We start from the raw sequence: 22,785 nt of genomic DNA, 5'->3' as shown, positions 1-22,785 counted from the left end.
AAATTTTACTCATCCAGCTAAATACCTCCATAAATAAGAAGTGTCCTCAACATCACAATCTAACTTCAACCAAATCAGTTATAAGCTACTCTCTTAGATTGTTGTCTTAAAAAGGGTGATGCCCCTCCTATCGTGTTTTTGAAGATGACAACATTTCAGATTATGTTAATATTCCCCATGCCCCCCCACCCCAACCTCTCTAATTCTCCCTAGGAAATTCCTATCTTTTTCCACGTAGATCATGAGCTTCATGAGCAGAGAGGCCAATTCATCTTGGTAGTTCTTACAGTGCCTAGATGGAGGCATCCCACAGAGTAGACATTAGCAAATGTTTGAGTGGAAGGGAGGGAAGACCAGAAGAAAGAGAAAGGGAAATTAATGGAGGGAGGGAGACACCTGCATACCTTAATCCTAATAGTTGCACAGATATGACTGGGAAGCCCTCTCCAATAATCCCATTTCTATTAATATCTGCTACAAAGCCAAGCCAAGGCCTCCCAGAGACGTTTAATTTTTCAAGGCGCACTGGGCATACCACCCTTACTAGGGTCATCTCAACAGGTGATAAGCTCTTCTTTGCTCTACTGACAGAATCTCAGTTCATCAGAAAACACATAACCAGGATCCTGCAATCTGCTCAGAGCAGAGCCAGCATTAGAATTCAAAGCCCTAAAGCTGCAGGACAATGTTTTATCCCACTTTATATATGTGACAGCACATTGATATTATCAGACATTTAGTAGGTGCTCTATAAATAGTGGTTGAATGAGTCTCAGAAGTGAAATTAACTCTTAGGTTGGGGAAAACTATTATGATTAAGTGCTTTACCTGTGAAGAAACCAAAGCTTAAAGAGGTTAAGTATATTCCCCAAGATGTCGGCAAGAGCACAGCCAGCAGGGCTCCAAGTATAGTGTTACATTAGTCTGTCCCAACGTGAACAAGTGAAAGGCATCCTGTCTGCCCTGGTTGCTGCACAGATCAGAGAGCAATTGAGTGGAAAAGCAATGTGTCCTTGCTTACACCCTCAAGATCATACAAAATTTGCATATTCATAAAAAAGATTAATTGATAGTCATGCCCAAATAAATATGACTGCGTGATGTCAGAAATGCTCTTCTCCCTTCTTCGACTGATTTTCTGTGTGACTTTGACCATGACACCTGATCTTTGTCCCATCTATAAAATAGGGGCTGGGGGAATCAAGGATCTCTGCAATCTCTTAGCCAACTTTAAAATGTTCTGATTCTACAGCATACCTCCACATCTTTATCTTCCGGCATCACTTCTACCTGAAAGGCTGCAGAGATAGTCATTCTCTACTCAGGACAAATATCTTACCACATTACACAGAGAACAGAGAAGACAGTAGAGTGATGTACTGTGGGTCTTTAAGCTTTATCATAGAACAACCAAAAAGAGGAGATCTTTTGTAAATCCTGTCAACGTCGTGTCTATACCAAGAAGAACTTCTAAACAGAAGTGTTGTGAATTCCAAGCAAAAGATTCATGATATTGGGGAGGTGGGAGGTGAGGAAAACCCTTCTACTAATCCGAAGTAAAACAAGAAGTACTATAATTTGAGTCTGGAGGTTTTTTGTTCTTTTTCTCCCCGGGAGCTATCTGCTCCGGCTTGATGCTATTGTTTTTCCCAAGAGAGAATGCAGCTGTTGCTGTATGTCTGGGGGGAAGATATCCATCACCCAGAACGTATCACAAGCTATTAATAATGTATCATTGCAAATCTACCTTGTCTCAATAAACACCCTGTCTCCAAGTACAGATAAAAGGTCCAGCAGGCAGATGTTGGGATTTATTATCCTCACATTTCCTATTTCATATTTCTCTAAGGATGGTGTCCAGTATCAGGCTTATCCTGTGGGTAGAGTAGGAAGAGTAAACTAACATTTGCTTAGTAACTTCTGTGTGCCAGATGATTATATGAAATTATATCAATGGCCCTGAGAAGTAGGTTTTAACAACCCCAATTTGCAGGTGAAGAAACTGATGCTCAGAGAGGGGAAGTAACTTGTCTAGGAACACTCAGCTTGCAAGTACCAGAGAGGAGAAAAACCATCTCCCAGGTGTCTGGCTACAAAACTCTTTCTCTGTCCTCTGTAGCTCAGGATTACATCAGCGGCAGTTTTACCTTTCCCACTCTACTTCCATAGTTCTGTATATAATAGGTGCTCAGGCAAGCCTGACCAAATTTTAATTTTTGAGAAGTGAACATGGAATATGTCTTTGAGGACTGCTGTCTGAAAAGGGATTCCTACACATGAGCAGGGATGTGAAACTGCAGCGCACGAAGCCATCTCCCAAAGAGGTGGCTGATTCCTGAGGTTTCCTATTTCTTTGCCTCATTCTTGATGTTGTTTACAGTGTCTGCGATTGAGCTGATAGAAACACAGCCCTTTTCTATCCCTTCACTACGGAACATTTCAAGTTGCACTTATGCTTATCCATTTCAGTCTTCCCTGCTTGGTTGAGGAGGGGGTGTTACACATGTGCCCTTCACCTCATATTTTAGCATTTCACACAAGTGATGGGAGAAACAGACAGACCAACGCTCTTACCCTCTATGCCCTTGCCCTCTCCACCCACCGCATGCTTAGCTCCTTTTCAAGAGACAGGATGGAGTTGTTTGACATTCAGTTGGCCATGATTCACTGCTGGACGGGGTCACACTGTTCTGAAAAGTAATGAGCATCTATTAGCGCACTGTCCAGAATGAGGCACGAGACCAGCCCACCTCAACCATGCAGTTGATCTGGGAAGAGGATACAACACCCACTCCAGGAGCCCAACTGTTATAGATTCAAAGAGGAAAAAGAAAGGCAGCCCTCACTCCAATACGACTTCCTAAGAGGTTCTAAACTGGGAACCACAGAGTAATGATATCTGAGCTAAGAATATAATTGATGCTATATTTCTCCATAATCATTGCTATTGTGTATATACTCTCCTAGGTCCACGAACCCAGAATGGAAGAGGGAACATGGGCACTGAAACCCCATCCAAATTTCCAGCTACTCTCACTAGATTACATTCCCCTTGAAGGAAGGGCAAGTGCTGACAATTGTACCACAGCTATGTTAGTGATTCCAATGGAGTGTGCTGGCAATTTTCATGTTTAAATCTGCCCTTTTAGGTCACATTTGTATAGATGCAAAAAATGAGGCTTGGAAAGAAGTCAGGTAACTTGCTCAATGTATATAGCTGATAAAAGGCAAAGTCGGGATTTCACCATGATTTAGATAAAAAAAAAAAATGCATTTCTTGGTATCTGTGCCTCAGCTGCAGCTGTTTAGGAAAATGCAGCATATATGCTTAGTCCTCAAGGAATTAAAAAGCCAAACTCAAATTCCCTGGGTATCTACATGCCCTTGAAGGAAAGCACTCATCCATTTCCCTTTGAAGCAGCTTCCAGAGATAGCCAGAGTGTTGTGCAAGGGAGTTCTCGTAAAAATAGGCACCGCTCACTGGGCTCCATTTCTGCAGCCCCAGAAGGATGTAAAACCCCGCGTGGTCATAAGAAAACTGAACAATTTTACTGACAAATTAAAGGTTTGGGAAGCAGCAGGAGAAACTGGTCAGCTACAACTTCAGAGAAAAGTGCACTGAACATTTCAAAGCCTTCACTTCATTTATGGAGGGAGCCGCGGAGGTCTGGGAAGTGGTCCCCAATGGGTGTGCACCCAGCATTAAATATGTGTTCTTGCACTCAGCAGAGCTTGAGCTCTTTTAAGGAGGGACTGGATAGTAGGAGAGGGAGGGGTGGAAAAGAGTGAGAGTGAGAGAGAGCAGAGGTGGGAGGGGTTCTGAAACATCTGCCAAGGAGAAGTCTTGCTCTGGTCATCAAATGGTACAGCAAACGAATGGGATTTTACAGATGCTGCTTACAAAGGGAGGACCACAGTGAGCGAGGAACTGGTCCGAGCTCCTCGTTCCTTGGCAATAAAGATGGGCATTGGCCGAAAAAAATGAATAAGCAAGAAATATCGGTGAAACATGTCCACATAATTTTAACGCACATTTTATATGTATAATATATAATGCATAGGATCATCACTGTTTCTATTCTTGTATCCATATTTTATAGAAAACAGACTAAAGTTCAGAAAGTTTAAACAAGGTAATTCATAAATGGCAGACCAATCGCCATCTTTTCCTTAGTCTTTTGAACCATTTAGGAGCCGCCGAGATGCATTTTTCTCCAGGAAGTCCTCCTTATTGCTTCAGGTGTGGGTTAAGTGCCACCATGGCTGCGTTTCTACTCTATCCCAGTACCTGCCATTTGTATTCTAAGGGTCTTGAGATCTCTGTCTCCTCCACTAGACCTTAGGCTCCCTAAACTAGCCAGCTGCCAGGTTTATTTACTGTGTCACCCCTAGCCCCCAGCACAGTCCATGTGCAGTATGAAAGTGAGGTTTTGAATGAACCATCTTGGATCTCTCTTACTCTCCTTCTTACCCAAGGTCCACACTCTGGGTTTTTATGTCTATCCTCTTCCTCTTCATCCTCCTTCCTCTCTATTACCCCATAAAACCCTGTCAGCTGCAAGTCAAGAAAATTACTCAGTACGTGACTTCGCTACAAGGCAAAAATAATAGAAGAGAGGGCCATTCATTTTCCATCCCAGTGATGTCTGCCTTTGAGTAACAGAAATAACTGTCGTTTATTGAGATGCAAATGATAACAGCAGGGTTGACCATAACAGCTGATTTTCCCTGAGTATTTAGCCTGCCCCTTTCCTTTTGCAAGTACTTCCTCATTTAATTCTTCCAATGGTCATGAAACCCTACGAAGTATCATCATCCGCTTTCATAAGCGAGGCTCATAGATACTAAATCCTTAACCAAGAACACACGACAATAATTTGTAAGTACTTCTATCTAATTCGGAAGTCAATAAGGTTTCTCTGCATCAGCTGCCTTTCTAATATGAATAACTGCAATGGTCATACACTGAGCATCTCCTGTGTGCTTTATACTTCATGTATATAAGTCATGTAATGAGTTAATGCACCCAGAAATAAAGTTAGTACCTCTTTATGGATTGATATACGAGGAACTTATGGAGCCAAGATGATTTGGAGAGGTTAAGGCAAGCAGCTATACCTAACGACCTCTTGAGTAACAGACAGTATTCTGAAGATTTATGAGCAAAATATCAAGGAAAACTTACAAGTCTTTAAGCACAATTTTATTATATAATGAAGGCAGGGACTCCTCCATCTTTGCCTAAGGGTTGTCTCCGTGGGGCTCCACAATGTGGCAACTCGGGCATATGGCCCTCTTCCAAAGGAAGGCCCTGCTCCTTGTGGCTGACAGGCCATGTCTCAACACAATCTCTTTAGATTCACGATGGAATGGCAATTATTTAAAATTGGCTCAGGTCTGCATACTCCACTGGATTCCTTTTTATCCCACTTTAAGTGTTTCCCTTGGGACCGCTTAAACAGCTCTATCTTTTTAATGACAAACTATCCATCGACAGGACTGGAAATGAAATCAAGCTTTTGTTTAGCAACCAGTCTGTTTATTTATTTTCCAAGTTCATGAGTTTATATGTATGCTGCTCTTAATGGGCAGTGCATAAAAATGCCTCTTTTTATTTTCTTTTCATTTGCATTGTTGGTGATAATGGCTATTATCAAGCCATTAGAGGCAGAAAAGTACCGTTTTTGCCTTCCAAGATGGGTTGCATTTGTGTATGTGTGTTCTATGCAGATTGGCCAATATGTTAAACTTTCTTTTTTACTTCTTTCTCTGATACAGATGGCTTAATGTCAGCCACATGATTTTTCTCACTTATGCATGGAATTATATACATATATACTTATGTATATAATTATACACATATGTACGTGTGTACATATATGTGTATGTAGATGCACACACACATATTCACATACGCATATAAACACTCACACACATGTGTATATACACAAACATTCATACATACACACAGAAAATCTGCTTTGTCTTTTTTTTTAATTTAAATTCAACTTAGTTAAGATATAGTGTAGTATTCGTTTCAGGAGAAAATCTGCTTTTTCAATCAAAATGAAAAGTCTGTGCCAGGGATGTGAAATGCATTCTACACCACATCAAAATCTGAAGCATTGTTATGTAAATCTATGACACCACGGTCTTGTTTTAAATAAAAGGCATGGTGGACTGAGTCTCTCCCATAGGTAGCCCATTTAAGCTTTCACGGTTAACTAAAATCATTGTTGTATGTGTTGTATCTGAGAGGCACAATCATATGGATAAAAACTAAGGAAAGTCATTCTTTATTCAGATGTTTCCAAATGTCTACTTAATGTAAAAACACAAAACAGTCAAATTTGGGAACTGATGTTTCAAAAGATTTCATCGATTCTTGAAAGTGGCATTTGTTTAGATTATTTTATGGGAGGGTCAGAAGAAGACATTCACTTTTGTTTTCGATAGCATTTTAGGTGAGATGGGTAAAATGAAGTTAACTAGCATTCATTGGATATTACATGTCCTAGGTCTTTTATAAATATTATTTGACATTGTCCTCTATGAAGAAGGTCATTCTTTAAAATATACATCACTTCTATGAAGTAGTATTTTCACTTTATGTGTTGGTGGAGCTGAGAATCAAATGTGACTGTTGCCAACTAGCAAAGCTCAGATAGACAAGGCCCCAAACATGAAAGAAGGCCCAGTTGTCTGGTAGATTACGAAAGCTAAGCTCAGGGGCACCCAGGTGGCTCGGTCAGTTGGGCGTCTGACTTCGGCTCAGGTCATGATCTCATGGTTTGTGAGTCTGAGCCCCAGGTCAGGCTCTGTGCTGACAGCTTGGAGCCTGGAGTCTGCTTCAGATTCTGTGTCTCCGTCTCTCTGCTCCTCCCCCGCTCACACTGTGTCTCTCTCTTTCTCAAAAATAAATAAGCATTAAAAAATTGTTTTAAAAAAATGCTAAGTTCAGTCTTGCCCTGGAATCAAGGCCTGGAGTAACAAACTATATTAGAACAGTGGTTGTCAGCTGGAGCATTTTGCCCTCCCAGGGGACACTCGGCCATGTCTAGAGACATTTCTGGTTGTCACACTGGAGGTGGGGTGCTACTGGCATATAGCAGGTAGAGGCCAGGGATGCTATAAGCGAGCCCTCCCCAACAAAAAAGCATCTGGCTTTTTTGTCAACAGTGCTGAGGCTGAGAAAGCCCTCCTCCATCTAAGACCCCGATGTTCCTCTGTATTTTATCACTCCTGTCATTTTATATAGATCAGCATTCTAACCACGATCTGGGAGACAAATGTAATGTTAGCATGTGCATTGGAAAGAAGCATAGGGTAGGGGGACCAAATGCAAACCCTGACTCTGCTACCTACAGCTTGTACCTCATGGGGGAATGACTTACCCTCTTGATGACCGAGTTTCCTCATCCGCAAATTAGGGAAATACTAGCACAAACCTCATGCATGGGGTTCTTCAAAGGATTAAGTGAGAGAATTTGCATGAAGAGTTTAGTGAGACAGTTTAGTGAAGGGTAAATGTTCAACCACTTCGCTGTTATTCTTGTTTTCACTGCTGTTATTATTACTTCATGACTTATTTCCATTTTCTGGAAAGCACTCAGTTTTTAATACTACCTTCATTTTTTTAAGAAAGCTTTTATCTCAAGGTTAGGTAGACCTGCTTTCACTCACGTTTGATTGCAGACTGCAGCAGAATCAGAATAAGGAAAGGGCCAAGCTGCAGGAAGAAGCTGTGGGCTATTTTTGGAAGAAATGCTCTTCTATGCACAACTCCACAAACCCTTTCAATATGGTATCTTCAGTATCTTCCTGAGAGAACCCAAAGCTCCTGGAGAGTCCTGGTCCTCTCTACATAGTAGAGCAGCATCTCTACAGCTAGGATGCATCTAGCATGTAGGATTGGGGCTTTGCCTTCTTCCCACAGCCATCATTACCCAGCTAAGGAGAGAATCAGGCAGTCTGAGGGAGCTCACTGCAAACCTCTTGGGTGACTTAAAATCACTATCATCAAGCATGAGGAAGACTGACTGGGCTAGCGGGAGGAAATGGGTGAGGGTGGAAGAAGGGAGACAGAAAGCATGAACTAGGTATTGAAGAACTCAGGGTTCAAGGAATTTGCTCAAGGCCACACTGCAAATATATGGAGAAACCAAAATTAAAAGCCCAGAAATCCTTCCTCTCAAGCCTTCTGCTATTTTCCTCTGACTAAAAGGAGTTCCCTGATTAGAGAAGCTATCAACAGGATCCTGAATCCAGGTACTTACAAGAAAGGCAGATAGAGGCAATCTTGTTATTGATAAAACATTGTAAAGAATGAAATGGAATGTGTTGTTTACTGCCTAGTACAGAAAACAGAGAAATAAGAAATATCCATCAAACTCTCCCACATAGAAAATAAACTTTCTGTTGAAAGATAAGAGGAAACTCCTGTGTTAGATGTCAAATCCTTCTGTTAGTTGTTTTCTGCCTGCGGGTGATTGGGCAGCAATACCCCTGGGTAGACGTGGCTTGTAGCTTCGTTTGCCGTTTGGGAGATGCCATTCCATCATTTGGGGCCTCATAAATGACTGGAAAATTCCGTGGGCAAACTGCCATTCTAACTAGTGTGCATCAGTCCCCAAAAGGAAGAGTTATTATAGAACTCAGAAACATATTTGAAGTTTGTCAGTGACATTTATGGAAATGGTGCAGTTTACCATCACCATCACCACCACCATTGCCACTACCACCACTGCCATCACCCCAAATCATTATCCTTGTCTTCATCACCAACACCACGGCCACCACCACCACCATCAACATTATCACCATCATCATAACCCATCACCACCCATCATCTTCATCGCCACCATCATGATCATGATCACAACCACCACCACTGCCATCATTATTGCTACGCATCAGGAACTGGGTTTTCATTAAATATTTCATTCAGCACTCACAGCATGAGGTAGGTGGTCTTAGTCATTAACATTCCTTTCTTTATAGTTGTAGCAATTCAGACTCAAATGGGTGAAATAGTTTATCAGGGATCATACATGGCAGGACAATCCCCAGTACACAGCTGCTTGTTAACATTGTGCCCCTTCTTGTGGGACTGATGCAAAGGTTCTGTCCTTCATTTAAACTACCCCAAATCCTCATTATTGGTGTATCTCTTATGACAGCATATTCTGAGTTTCATTATGCTTATTAGTATACAGCTAATAAGACATCCCAACTAGCTAAGAAATGAGAGGGTAGAGTCTATTATTTCCCAGCACATAGTCAGCACTAATACATTGCAATACTTAAATGGTTGCAATACTGGTGGCCTTTGGATAAATTTTACAAGATTCTGAATCTTTTCCTGGACCCAAATCAAAGCATTAAAATATACATTTATCTGTCTGGTAAGGTAGTAGCTGAAACACTCCCAGCTTGAAAAACACAAGATACGGTGAAAAACATGTGTTTTACTCCAAGACTGACCAAGTTAGATGTTTTGTGTTAAAAAAAAAAAAAAAAACCAGACAAAAAATCCTTTCCACTAGGGATAGAACTCTTGATTTAGACTCTGTAGGAGCCTTGGGCTCAGGGCCACGCCACTCTGTTCTACCTCACTATGAACTATCAGTCCCTTGCAAGGTTAGAGCCCTCACCAGGTCATGGTTAACTCACTTGTTTACCAGGCAGTGAGCTCCTGAACAGCAAAGACATTTACTCACTTTTTTCTTATTCCCTATTTTAGCACAAAGCCTACCACACAATGGATGTTGGATGAATTTTTGGAGGAATGAATGAATTTGTTCTTTATTTATTAATTTTCTCAACTGTGAAATGCAAGGAAGTATGTTAGGGGAGCCCCAGGGAACAGCTCCAGATCTCACATGATAAAAGGGTATGAGAACCCATTGTTATTAGGTCTGATTCAGAGCAGTGATGGCTGAGGTGATTTTTGCTCCTATGAAGTTTTGGAGAAGATTAAAAAAAAAAAAAGCTTAATCGGCTGGCTGAGCCATTAATTTGGCATTATCTTCATCTTTTCAAATGAGAGGCACAACTACTGCTTAGGAAAGAACCCAGAGGATGCTCTAGTTTCTTTTTCCCTTTTCTTCAATTCGAATATTACAGAGCAAGGTCAACTACACTAATCACAACTTCAATCCCCACCCTTCCACCCCCATAGCATTGTGAAGAAGGAGAAGTAGTGGAGACTGGAGGGGGGAGGAGGAGGGGGAAAAATGATGATGATGAGCCTCTACAGGTATGAGTGTGAGTGCTGGCAACACAAAGCAGGGAAAGATTGCAATTGAAGACACCCGTGCCCTCCACCTGAGGTACAAACAAGGTGGAGAGCCAGTTTCCATCAGGTCCCAGACAGGTTCCATCAGGTCAGCTAATTCAACTGGCCACTCAGGCTATACCCAGATGTGGGCCTCTCAAATCAGATTTTCACCAGCTTTAGGGAGGAAAGGCTCAGCCACGCACAGAATATTAAGATCAGTAGACAAGGGAAATTTGCAGCATCTCAAACGCCTTCGACAAACACAGACCCAAAAAATCCAGCACACATTTTCTCCACACTCCGTACCTTGAAAGGACATGAGGGAGGATGGTATGGTATCATTAGGGCTACATTCTTGGGGAGAAATTTTTTAACAGTTTATGGCAAAAACCAGAGGACTGAACTTTCCCTTGTCTACAAAGAGAGTCCAAAAGAGCTAGCTCTGGAGATTTACAGACTCTGGAGACATACCATGGTCACTTTTTCCCTGACCACCGCGGTGCTTCATAATGGGTCTCCCAACATTCATTCTTATCTCCTTCCAACTCATTCCCCTCACACCAAGGAGAGAAATTCAAGACTGACTATATTATTCTCAAGCTGAAACACTTCAGTGCCTTTATAGTGTTTGCCTTTATAGTGTTTTAATTTATTTTAAACATTTATTTATTGAGGGGGGGGGATTGCGGGGGGAGAGAGAGAATCCCAAGCAGGCTCCGTGCACTGTCAGTACAGAGCCAAGCACAGAGCTTGAACTCACAAACCCTGGGATCATGATCTAAGCTGAAACCAAGAGTTGGACCCTTAACCAGCTGAGCCACTCAGGCACCCCTATAGTTTTTTAGAGTAAATAACAGAATATCAAAAATTGTAGCAGGGTCCTGCATGACCTGGCCACTGTCCATGTCTCCAGAGTGCCCACACAACTCTTCCTTTTGATCTCTGGGTTCCAGTTACATCAGCTTCTCTTTACTTTCTCAAGCACTTCATGGAACCCTATCTTTTCATCTACTTACTCTTGACACAAATATCATCTGTCCTTTAGACTCAAATCTGTCTTCACTCCTCCAGGGACATTTGCTCTGAAGAATCAGTCCCAGTCAAGGCTGTCTCTCTATTATACACCCTCAAAGCTCCCTGAGCTTTTCTTTCATATCACTGAAACTCAGATGAGTAAGTTGTAAGTCTATACATGCTTTTGCAACCTCTACCTCAGTCACATTGCTTGCAACATGGTAAGTATTCAATAACTATTTGTTCAATAAAAGTTGTGAAATGGAATGTTATCTCAAAAAAAAGAGAAAGAAAAAGAAAAGAGAAAGAAAATAGAATCAGGGATACCAGTGAGGCTAGTTGGAGAACTGCCATGTTAATGGTCCCAATATCTCAACTAAGAGTCAAATAAATTGATCTATATTTCTGAGAGTCAAATAAATTGATGTGTATGTGTGCATACACCTTCCTAATTCTGCCTTGGTAGCTTAGTATAATATATCCAGAGGCACCACAAACATGTTTTTAATTCTGACTTGAATACACAGGAAAAAAGCCCTATCAGGAGATAGGGATTTTAAATTCTGGCTCCAAATTGGCTAGTTGTACGACCTCTGTTTATTACATTATTGCTCTGAGTTGCTAATTCTCATTTATAAACGATGACACATTCCTCTCTCAATGACTTGAATAAGTCCTATTGTGTGCAACGCTAAGGTAGATATCTAGTGAAAATATAAGGCTCCAACTCAGCACTTGGGAACCTTCCAGTTTAACAGGAAATAGGCATATGAATAAATCTTCACAGTAATAAGGTAAGTGCCATTTTCAAGGTTTGGATGAAGGATTTGGGGAAAAACCGAAGGAAGCAACTTCAGGGTACTGTTTGGAGGAGTCAAAGATAGCTCTACTGACAGGGATGCTTTGAGAACTGAGTTAAAGGATGAACTCACCTACCATAGACAGAACAGCAGACACCAGCTCTGGGGCCAGAAAACACTTAGTGGAAATCATACTCCACTTCTCATTCACTGACAGCAGATTTCCACTTAACTCTCTAGGATCACCTTCCTCATCCATAAAATGGAACTTAATAGCCCCTCCTTTGCCATGTTAGGGTGGGATTGGCAAATAAATACTACACACAAAGTACTTCTTGTCAAAAGATCTGACTCACAGGTGCTCAATAAATTGTATCTGGATGTAACCATTCTTCCTATGCTCCATTTCAGTGACTGGCAGGTCAGAGAGCATGCTTTTAACGGATTCATATTTCTGAGGGGAATGGTTTGCATAACTACACTAAGGGGCAAGGTAAGACAGCTGAGTGTTGTCTCTTTGATGTGTTTGTCCCAAGGCAATCCTCACAGGCTCCCGCAATATCAGTTTCCCTGTAATATCAGGAAATTACAGAATGCCATGGGGGGTTTGCAGGGGAAAACAGCAATGGTGAACCTGGGAGAGATTAGATGCATGCAGATTCCTGCTAGGTCTCACACCGGGGCCTAGCAGAGGCAGTGTGGCAGGCCTTGTTTATTACCTCTAATAGCTTGAATGGACCACCTTGACCCTTTGGGGAAAATGGAGAAGGGCTGAATGGCATGGAGAACATGAAGTGTTTTCACGCAGAAAGAGAGAGAATCCAGCAGAGATGACAAGAGTGTAACTATCAGGGGTCCAAGTAAATTTGTAAATTTCTAGGTTCAGATTTCTGAGTAACCTGAAAGAGGGACACTTGGGCTCTAGATGCTTCTATATTGAGAACAATCAGGCCTCAACAATCTATCAATTTTCACTCATCATCCCAGACATCTCCCCTTCTAGAATGCTTTCTCTGATCCCTTAGGTCAGCTCTTTCCCTACCCCTGCTGACCCAGTACTGATTCTGTGTCCTTTGCAGCCATCACATTGAATGAGATGAATTTAGAGAGGACCTCCCTCTTTGTCTCTCATGCCCTCTCCAAATCTGCCCGCCAAGTGCAATCTCTTTCTCTGCCACTGGATAAATACAGCAGGAGCACCCAAACCTTTTTTGTCAGTCTTAGGTCATGCAAACAGTTCTCAGGTCAATTGGATTCCCCAAAAAGCATTCTCCAGCAATGCAATTATAATATCCAGCACCATGGAATAATCAAATGTCAACTGTGTTTTAAAGTTGGGATTTCTCCTCCCTCCCCAGCCAGGCCCTAGTGCAGACATAAGAACTGCACTTTCAGAAGGAGCACAGGTGCCCAGTTTCTTCTTTCTCTTCTTACCCAGGGATTGGACTCTTAATTATCCATCGAAGTTCCTGAGCCTTACTACGGTGGAAGGAACCGTAGTAAGGGAACGGGGCATAGCATAGTTGTTATCTGGTTGGTGGTCTTGTACTTGTGTGGCATGCCTGAGATGTCCTATTTACATTTTATTAATGTTTACTTATTTTTGACAGAGAAAGGGAGAGTGCGAGTGGGGGAGGGGCAGAGATAGAGAAAGACAGAGGATCAAAAGCAGGCTCTGTGCTGACAGCACAGAGCCTGATGTAGGGCGTGAACTCACTAACTGTGAGATCGTGACCTGAGCAGAAGTTGGACGCCTGACAGAACCACCCAGGTGCCCCTGTGATTATCCTATTTAAAACAGACTCTCCAGAAGCATTTTTTGGATTCTTGAAAGACCCACAGCCTCCATTAGTGGTCTTCTCTCACCCACCTTCCCTTGCCATGGCTAATCCATCTCTGTTTTGGATGGTCTCAGACTCATTTTCAGTCCCTAGGTACCCAGGTTCTCTGCTGGGATCTGTTCAACCCTACGGGCAATCCCGTTTGCAAGCAACCTAAGAAGATCCCAGGCCAGATCTCTCTCCCTTTATGTGTTCACATGAGGGGGACATAGGACAACTTTTGTAGATCATGTAAATGCTCATACAGCATTTGTGAGGTCAGCTTCAAGAGTGCAGGCCACTCAACACATGGTTCGATACACCTCAACACATCTTCGTTCCATAGTGAGCACTTCTTTATTATTACTGTTGTTGCTGTTGTTTTCAAGTCAGGTGTCAAACACCAGGCTGCCATGCCATCAGAATTTCAAGAGACAGGGGTTCCTGGTTGGCTCAGTCGGTTGAGCACCTGGCTCTTGATATTGGCTCAAGTCGTGATCCTAGGGCCTTGGGATTAAGCCCTGAGATGGGCTCTGAGCTGGGTGTGGCCCTGCTTAAAATTCTCTCTCTTTCCCTCATTGCCCCTTTCCCTAGCTCGTGCTCTCTCTCAAAAAAAAAAAAAAAAAAAAAAAAAAAAAAAAATCAAGAGACAGTATATTAAAATGTCAGGGTGGTCCTGCCGAGGCCTACCACTGTCAAATCCCCCTAGTGTGGAGATGTGAAGGAAGGAAATACCCTTCTCCCCTTTTCATTGAGGAAAGCCAGGGAGACTCAAAGTAAACCAACAGCTCTCTGCAAGAGCTGCCTCCTTTCATTTCTCATCACTTTCACTGTAATTGAACCATTTAAAAACTATCATCCCAATTTGCCAATTCTAAGAGGTCTCTTGTCTTGAGATTTCAGCTGAAGTTCCTATTTTGACATTCCATGTTACCATAATCATCGATTATTCGGAATAGCTCCGTGCCAATGGGGACTATTTTAAGGGACTGCTGCATATGGACTTGCACTTCGTACACCGCTCTCTTATTTCTCAAACTGGAGAATACAAGACTTAATTCCCTTCACTGGTAATCATACTGAAAGAAAAAGAAATCAGGAGAGTGGGGTTCTAAATGAATAAAACTCTGCAAAGAGGTTTGAGAAATACTTCTAGAAATTTGTTAAATATACATTACAAAGTATTCTAATTATTCTGTAATTGGTCGAGGCTATGGTAGTCAAGCATGTTCCATCCAATCAAAGGGAAATAGATATTTGCCTGATGGACCAGACACACTCTTTAATCCTTTTAACAAGCATGCCATTATCAACAAAGCAACATAAATTTAAAAGCATCTCAGTAACATCGTATGGAAGGGATTATAAATGGAGAATAAATGTCAGTTAAATACCCAGAATGGGAAAATATCATTAATGCCACCTATATTTACTTTTCTGCCTTAAGTATGAGATTTTACACAAGAAAACACTATAAATTAATCTATTGGTATATTCCTCAAGCATGAATCATGGAGGGTTTCAAGGACATGGCATTCGTTCTTGGGAACATAATTTTAGTGTTCTCTGTCTTTCTGACTAAACTGGGCACTGTTATCTGTGTTTCGCAGTGCCAGGAAAACTATGATAAAAAGTTGTCAAAGAAATGGATAAATTAAAGAATGGATGGGTGACTGGATCTCTGTCTATGCTGGGCATGGAGTGATGTATACAAAAAGACCATGAATTGAAGAACCTTGGGTCTAAAGGAAAAGAGAAGGCAGCTTTTAAAAATGAGGCAAAGACAAGGTAGGCAAAGGTGAGGCCTCCCTGGAAAGAGCTTGCAGGTTTGTGAAGCCTTCTCATTTCTCCTTGCGTTGGTTCTCAGGGTTCAATCCTGGCTCTCAATCTAGGGCTTTGGTACAGAGGGAGCCCTGACGATGATTCCTGCACTTGGCTGATGAGGGACTGAATCATTCCTGTAAGGTCTCCTCCGGGGATGTTGAAGGGATGATGGGAGAGGAGTGGTGTTCTCTCCATCTGGCAGCTCATGGGAGAAGGAGAAATATGGACAATGGAACAGGCGCTTCAAACACCAAGACAGATGAAAATTCATCAACCATCCATTCATCCAATAAACATTAGTTGAACATCTACTATATGCCAAACTTGGTTCCAGATTCTAGGGGTACAGAGTGAAGAAAGGCAGACATAGCCCTTGCAATTAGCAATTTTTGATCTAGTGGAGGAAACAGGCACTAAATGAACTAAATGTAAAATTCCAACTAAGACAAACCCCCTAAAATTAATTTTTAAACTATTAAGAGGATGAGTGGCTCTAAATTAGCCAGAGGAGACAGCAGTGGAAGGAGATAAATTTTCTGACCCCAAACTTTGAACTATTTCTAGGGCATAGTTTGGCAAAATTGATAGTCCACTGCATGGTCTCCATTTTCTTTATATTTTCCCCTTTATATCATTGTATCCCCATTCACCTGATCTGGTCTTCTGGTTCTGAGTAATTTTTTTGTTTGTTTGTTTGTTTGTTTTTGGTTTGTTTGCTTGTTTTTACCATTTGTGCCAAACATTGTTGATGGTTGATCTCATTTCATAGAAATGCCATGAGGTAGAGATTAGAAAGCACAGTGGACTTGGGCCTTCGTTTGAATCCTAGCTCTGTCTCTTACCTCCTGTGTGCTTTTGGGGAAACTGCTAAATCTCTCTGCATCCATCTCCTTATTTACAATTACTTTTTTAATAAAAGAATTTTATTGTGTAAGCCACATAAAAGCAACTTCAAATAGAATTCTGAAAAATGGCAAGGGAATGCACAATCTCATCTCTCTCATGAATCCATTGTTATTCTTACTTCTTTGCTTCCCATCTTCACAGATGTGGAACACCCTTGCATAGATATCTGGAGTATAATCTCAACATACTAGGCATTAGTCCGTGTGACCTTTGAGCCTTTCCAAAATTCTCATTTTGGTACAGGAAAAACAATTCCAGAATCCACATGTGCGTCCCTGGAATGCTGAGACACTGAATTACCTAGGACATGTCCTTAGAAAGCCCAGATGGTGGCCAGGGCTCTGCCTGGATGCCTGAGGTGCATAAAAGGGGAAGGCACCCTAAGGGAGGTCTCAGTTCTACAGGAAGGACACAGACACAGACAAAAGGGCACAAATGGGGTCTGTGATTTCAGCTCTAAATTGATCCTGATTATGCATTTGCTTTCTGAAGTAGGGAGAGGGAGGACTTGCCTTTTATAAGGAAGAGGTAGGGGGAAGCAAGCAAAAGCCCAAGAGAGACAGACCTAGGTGGGGAAAGGCAGAGCCACACAGCACTATCAGGAAATGGGGAAAGACAGCTTCAGGGCTGCAGGTGAGTGTGAAAAGCAGGATCTGCAGAGCTGGCCTGAATCCTTGGGATAACTGGGGCCTCACTGGCCTATTTCAGGTCTTTCTCCAGTTGAGAACTATTTTATTCATTGACAGTAAATCCCATAATTAGCTTCTGAGGCTTAATAATAATACAACTGGTATATGTGTTTACCGGCATACAGTATGAAAATTGGAAATCAGAGTTTAAATTGAACTTTACCTTTGAAAAAATAGCAATCATTTCCTACTTGAAAAGTAATACATTATTACCAGGAACAACATGAAGAAGTCATAAACGCATTAACAGAAAAATGAATTACATATATACTATGTATACATATATAAGACATTTACAATATTTATCATGTGATGGGGTACTGACAATTTTACTTCTATGTTTTTATATTTTTGATATTGTTATTATATATAGATATGATTTTATTTGCAAACTTGGGATGTCATATATATATGGTTTATTTCTTCTTTTTCCAGTTGACATTATACTGAGAGCATTTTCCTCTGACATTAACCATTCTTAGAGCATAATATCTTTAATTGATGAATTTAGATGTATTATTCTTTATTGAAACATTTTTCCCTGTTGTCAAGGATTTAGATTATTACCAACAATTCTTTACTATCAGCAACACCGTGTTGAACAGTCTTGTGCATGTGACTTCCTGCAATTCATTCTTTGGATAAATTCCAAACAGATTAGTCAATCAAAAAGTATGGATATTTCAAGGCTCTTGATACTTAATGTTAAATTATTTTTTGCAAAAATTTAAATTTCTATCAGAAACTTATGAGTAGCATCTCATGGGACCCTTGCCTATCCTGGGTGTGTGTGTGTGTGTGTGTGTGCGTGCGCGCATGCACATGTCTGTAGAACGTTACTAATTTGGTTCTTCCACTAATATATCTTATCAGTGGGCTAATTCTCATTGTTCTTACATATTCTTACCACTTGCACAGTTTCTTTTTGTTTTGTAAATTTCCTGTTCATACTCCATGCTTGTTTGTGGAATACCTTCATTCACTTTCTTTTTCTGCCCATATCATTTTTATTTTATCTGCTTTCAAAAGGATTGTAAGTAACTTACAGCAAAAGACCAAGGTGCAATCAAAACATGAAAATCAAGCCAAACAAATCATGCTTCACACATGTCAGAGGAATATCACAGTTTAATAAGCACTGTCACCTGCATCCTCCTTTTGAAACTTCACCAGCTATCTGCGAAGTCTGCTAAGTACAACCCTCCTTACATAGATGTAGAAACTGAGGCTCCAAGAGAGGGGCTGGTGCTGGGACTAGAGAGTTGTCGGCTAGCAGCAACAGAGTTGTCGCTGTAGTGTACTTAATGTCAAACTTCACTGCCAGTTCATTCATTCAGTAAATATTTACTGAGGACCTGTTACATGCCAAGCACTGTTCCTGGCACTGGGGATACAGCAGGACACAATAGAGAGAAGGTATTGCCTTACATTTTAGAGGGGGCAGAGGACAGGCAACAAGGAAAGATGTGTGTTGTGTTAAGAGGATAAGGGCTAGGAAGAGAAATAAAGGAGGGGGTTTCAGAGTGGGGGACGCAGGCATTATTGCTTATTATGTGATCCTATCTCTCCCACCAGTGTGTGCAAGACCGCTAAGTGTTAACATTCTCCTGTGCAACTAGGCTAGTGCTCTTTAAATGAAGACAGGGAGAGAGAGCTCAGGGGCTGCCGACCACCGCCACACCTCACCTCTCCCACGGTGTCATGCAGCCAAAATGCATTCAGAAGTCAGAAGTGAAATTGTGCAAATCCATTATTAACACTGTCTTCAAGGTTACCTCCTGTTGAACTGAATAGACACCCATAGTTAGGCACGGAACTTTGGGGAGGAGTTGTAAATGACCGCAGCTGCTTCTGCAGGAAACCCAAAGGGGGCACAGCAGAGAAAGAGGTGGTGGCAGAAAAGCCACTGCCCTCTTGGAGGGTTCAATGTCATTTCTTGGGCACAACAAATAACTTTCCTGCTCTTTCATATGAAGCAACGGTTGCTCTGTTCAATTTTTTCCTTGATTGTGTAACTCTGATTACAAACACAGCCAACAGAATCCCAAGGCATTACTGCAAAGCTAAGGAGTCTCTGAAGGGCCAGGGAGTCAGCTCCACAAAAATCCCAATTCCTAGCATGAAACTGGAGAATGAAAAGCCAAAAGCGCAAAAAAAGAAATGGGAATTCATGTCACATAGCTGTGGCTGGAGCCCAGAGCTGTGTCTGGAGCCTGCAAGATCACATTCCGAGATGCTGATTGGTTTCATAATGACAATCCAATCTTGGAGGGCAATGGAGCTAATCTCCATGGTCAAAGACGATGGTAACCCCCAGGAGACCTGAAAGGTTGTCTGGTATTCTCATAACACACCAAGGAGCCATCTGGTCTTCCCCATGCAGACCATGTAGATAGACAGTACCTTCACTAAACCTCTCTAGGTCCACACAAAACAAGACTTTTCTTTTAATTAAAAAAAAGAAAACCTAGTTGCTTTTTTTTTAATTGTGGTAAAAAAACAACATGAGATCTGCCCTCTTTAGCAAAATTTTATGTGTACAGTACTATTAATTACAAGCACAATTTTGTACAGCAGTATCTCTGGAACTTTTTTCATCTTGCATGACTGAAACTTTATACCCTTTGAACAGCAACTCACTACGTCTTTCTCCCCTAGCTCCTGGCATGATTCCACTTACATGAAGTATCTGAAGCAGCCAAACTCATAAAAGCAGGAAGTAAATTAATCTCGGTTTTGAAGTTTCCAAGTTTTCTTTGCATGCTCAGATATTTTAAGAGGCAACAAACATAAGTGAGCACATACTGCATGCCAGGCATTGGTCAAAGCACAGCTGAAACACATATTACGTGCTGGGGAAGAGGGAATAGCTTCATTGATAGCATCACAATAGCTACCACCATCATACTTAGTAGTAAGCTCAAAGGTCTCCCTCAGCACACATACATACATACCTATACCCCAAGATGATAACAAGTCAGGGCCCTGAGTTGGCACACTTCTTTACAAGATGGAAAGACTAAGTGGTGCATGGGCATTGGAACCCTTAGCCCATCTTGTCCCACCCAGTGGCATTGTCTTTGTTAGTGCCCTTCAACCTGTAACTCTCAAAACTGTATCTAGCTGGGGCCTCTTACACTCAGTTAGGGCTTGCATGCTGGTATATTCACTTTTTCATTCAGTTGGGTATCAAACTACCATGCCAGACATTGTGCTGGGGACACAATGTCAAATAAGTCAGATAGAACCCTTGTCTTGGCTGGTATTATAGTAGTAATTGTAAAATAAGACACATCTTGCTCTCCAGAAATGCATGGTGTTGTGGGAATGGTAAGGGGTAATGTGAATTCTTGCGATTATCTGGGGCCCAGGAAAAGATCTCTGAGTGAGTGATGTTTAACCTGCTACTCCAATGGTGTGTGTGTGTGTGTGTGTGTGTGTGTGTGTGTGTGAGAGAGAGAGAGAGAGAGAGAGAGAGAGAGAGAGAGATGGAGACAGAGAGAGAGAGAGAGAGAAAGAGAGACAGAGAGAGCACATGGGTTTGAGTAAAGCCAGAACACAGCCCCTACTTCATTGTAAATTCCCCAGCCAGGGTCCTGCTTAGCTGTTTGCTTAGCATAGGGCAGAACGAGGCCCCTTCATCCAGGTGTCCCTGACCTCACTTCTGTTGTCGAAATCCCACACTTAGAAACATTTGACTGCTCCAGCTAGATTGTTATCTACATCAAAGAGAAGGAAAAGCTGAAAATGGAAACTAGTGAAGTAGAAAGGATGAATGTGGATGTTGAGTGAACGCAGATGGTCAGTGGGGAGTTTCCCTCCAGGACTGTTCTGTTTGTTTGTGAAAAGAGATAGGGGCCGTCCACGACTGCCAGCCCCCTATTCAGCACCAGATGGGGCTTTGTCCAGAAAGCCCATCTCTCTTTGTGTCTTCTGGGCTTTTGCTCCCACCAATTCCACTGTTTTTTGTTTGTTTGTTTGTTTGTTTGTTTGTTTTTTAATATCAAGACACAATACACTATAACATTATGTACCATGTTAAAGGTTACATACGTTTTCTGTTTTAACCTTCAAGGCATTTCTTACATTGGAGACATTATCACTGTATTTTATACAAGAAGAAAATCAGAGTTAGGAAAGTGAGTTCCTTGTCCAACATCCCCAGTCACCGAGTATCAGAACTCAGTCAACTCCATGCTCTCCACTACAATGAAATGCCAAAGTTTGCAAAGGAAGATGTGAAGAAATAATCTAGAGATTTACTCTTAACACAGTGATGTATTTCTTTCCAATCTTTTTTTTTCCTTTTTGCATAATTCGTGTTTACATAGTTGATACGTTGTGCATGAGTAGAATTTTACATCTTACTTTTTTCTAAAAAATGTAGTCTCATGAACATATTAGCATCATAAACTCCTGGTAACCACAACTATAAATGGTTTTACAGTGTGCATAGTACTGATAAATAGTATGGATATGTATACCATAGTTTATTCACACCAATAAGCTTTGGGTACATGTTTGGGTTATTTCCTTTATTGTTTTTATTGCTTCGGGGGTATAAGTAATGTGGCAATAAGCTTCTTTTTATATACAATATAGTTCACTGATCAGAGTCCAAAAATAGTAACATGTTAAATGCCTTGAAGTGACTTTGAAGCAGGACCTGATCCCTTTCTTTCTTTCTTTCTTTCTTTCTTTCTTTCTTTCTTTCTTTCAAGTTTATTTTGAAAGACACAGAGATAGCATGATAGGTGGAGGGGTAGAAAGAGAGGGAGACAGAGAATCCCAAGAAGGCTCCACACTGTCAGTGCAGAGCCCGACATGGGGTTCAAACCCATGAAAGCATGAGATCGTGACCTGAGCCAAAATCAGGAGTCGATGCTTAACCGACTGAGCCACACAGATGCCCCCGATCCCCTTCTTAGTAAAAGCCACATCTTTAGTAATTGTTTCCTTAAGTGTGAAAAATACTAGTACCTAGCTAATATGTTTTATAATTGCTGGAGGACTAGTGTGCACATGTGTGTGTGCATACGTGTGTGTGTGTGTGTGTGTGTGTGTGTGTGTGTGTGTGTGTGCATCTGACACATAATAATATTGGCATTTGCTGTGATGACAACGTTGATCATGGTTTTCTGAGTCAGGTAGCAAGCTCCTCCTGGCTCTCCCTGCCTCCCCACTCTCCATTCCTCTTGTCCTAGTACTTGATAGAAAAGATAGACATTTACAATGAGTAAGCACCTTTTATGCGCAGCCTCTATATCAGACACTGCACCCATCAACTTGACTCCTCACCACTACTTTGCAAGGAAGAGCTTTAGAAGAAAATGGAGCTCAGAATGAAGTGATTGCCCAAAGATGATACAGCCAGGAAGTATTAAGCTGAATTCAAACACAGGTATCAGAAGCCCACTTTTTTTCCACCACATCATAGCATCCTTCTGAGAGAA

This window comes from Panthera leo, chromosome E2, assembly GCF_018350215.1.
Source record: "Panthera leo isolate Ple1 chromosome E2, P.leo_Ple1_pat1.1, whole genome shotgun sequence".
NCBI classification, from domain to species: Eukaryota; Metazoa; Chordata; class Mammalia; order Carnivora; family Felidae; genus Panthera; species Panthera leo.
Note: the sequence above shows the minus strand (reverse complement) of the source record.